Below are 2,321 nucleotides of genomic sequence, written 5' to 3'. Positions count from 1 at the left end.
TTATTACACTTTGTATTTATATAGACTTTTCAATATACCAATTATTTTCTGTTTTAAAAAAAAAGCACAAACTTTATTTCTATTATCTTTTTTAACTATATGGTTAAGAAAGATAATAGAAATAGAGTTAATGCTTTTTTTAAAACAGAAAATAATTGTTGAAGGAAAAACTCCTCATTTCTAAATTCGCGCCTGAGCGCTAGGCTCTACGAGCACTGCCTGACTTATGAGCGCTATAAGCGCGCTGCCGATTGACTTATAAAAAAGGCCGATAGGGGGTCTTACGACCAGCGTCACCACCAGCGTTACCACTCTCACTCTCGACCGGCATTCGTTTACATACACACGTGTAGCTTGTGATACTCTTAATAAACTTTTCAAGTATTATAACTTATAACCTGAACAGGTTATGGGCCCAGACCACGCAATTGAGAAGTGAACGAAAAGTATTGAGTGAAAAATGGAAGCAACGCACTTGAAAATCGAGAAATTTCGTGACAAGGATAACTGGCATCAATGGCGGTTTGTGATTCGTACTCTTCTAGAGGAAGATCAAGATGTTCTGGATGTCTGTGAGGGCAGGCTCGTTCGCTCTGGCGCCGATGACCAAGATTCAGCAAGCAAGCTGAAGAAATTCGAGAAGGCAGACAAAGCCGCTCGAAAATTGATTGTCACGACAGTCGAGAGGAAGCCGTTAGATTTGCTGTTGAACTGCACTACAGCGAAGGAAATGTGGACGAAGTTATCTTCGGTGTATGATTTAAAATCAGATGAAAATTTGTCGCTTGTTCAAAAACAATTTTTTGAGTTAAAGTGGGACTGCAGTGAAAGCGTTGCGCATAATTTATCGAAGCTTGAGCAGTTGGCGACGAAAATGAAGCCTCGGTGGTGAGATTCCAAACTCGATGATTGTGACACGCGCGCTTTCGGTTCTTCCACAGAAGTTTAATCACTTTCACAGTGCGTGGGATTCCGAAAGTGATACGAAGAAGACCTTTGAAAATTTGACGACGCGATTAATGAACGAGGAGGTTTGGCTGCAAAAGCAAGAAAATCCCGAGGAGACGACGGTTGCTTTATTCTCAAAGTCAGGATCGCGAAACACGTCTTCGAAAAACAACAACAAGTCGAGACAAAAGGGACAATCGACAAAAGAAAAAGGTGTTGTGTGTTTTTCATGCGGACAGCGAGACCATGTAAAAAAGGACTGTACGGGCTGTTATTCTTGTGGATCAAAAGGGCATATAAGGAAAAATTGTCCAGAACAAAGCGAGAATACAGGGACGCAAGAGGAAGCAAATTCTGCGGAACAAGATGGCGGAACGACCAGGCAGGCGTTTCTCGGAAGCAGTGGCGCTGTTGTAAACGATTTCTGGGTAATCGACTCGGGCGCATCAGATCACATGACAAGACGACGTGATTGGTTCAGTTTTTACGAAAAATATGAAAAACCGTTGACGGTAAGAGTTGGAAACGGAGATGAGATTTCAGCCTACGGGAGAGGTAACATTGAAATCGAAACTCTTGTGAATGGACAATGGATTTCGGGTGTCATTCAAGATGTTTTGTATGTACCGTGCTTAAAGCGAAATTTATTTTCTGTAAAAGTCGCAGCTAAGAAAGGCGTAAATTTTTCACTTACGGATCGTGGTTCACGTTTTGAATTAACTCGCGGCAAAAAGATTATAGCAACGGGCTCAGATAACGGTGATTTGTATAAAATCGATCTGCGTGTTTTAATACCGAAAGAATGTAATATTGTCAGTAAGTTTGGTAAAATTGATACTGTAAAATCAAATGCGGATACTTTGCAGTTATGGCAAGAAAGGCTGTGTCATCAGGACAAGAGACATGTTAAAACTTTGTTAAAAAACATGGGTATTAATGTTTTAGTTGTAGATGATTTCTGTGACGGCTGTGCTTATGGCAAGCATCATAGGTTAAGTTTTCATGATAGAGTTGAACGTGCGACGAGAGTTCGAGAGGTTGTACACACTGACGTGTGTGGTCCTATGCAAAAGGAATCACTCGGTGGTAAAAGGTATTCACTAATTTTTAAGGATGAAAATTTTTGGGTTTTAGAAAAATTTATTTTTTGCGTGAAAAGTCAGAAGTTTATGAAAAACTAAAGATGTTTTGTAAAGAGCTCGAAAATCAGTTCGGTAAAAATGTAAGGGAAATTCACAGCGATGGTGGTAAGGAATATATAAATAAGAATGTTAACAGTTTCTTAAGTAGTAAAGGTATAAAACACAGTGTGAATGTTCCTTATACTCCACAGCAGAACGGCGTTGCAGAATGGGATAACAGAATCATTGTTG

The sequence above is a fragment of the Temnothorax curvispinosus genome, unplaced genomic scaffold, assembly GCF_003070985.1.
Source record: "Temnothorax curvispinosus isolate PA1 unplaced genomic scaffold, ASM307098v1 QBEX01008984.1, whole genome shotgun sequence".
In the NCBI taxonomy this organism is placed as follows: Eukaryota; Metazoa; Arthropoda; class Insecta; order Hymenoptera; family Formicidae; genus Temnothorax; species Temnothorax curvispinosus.
The sequence above is the reverse complement of the archived record's forward strand: the minus strand, read 5'-3'. Positions refer to the sequence as shown.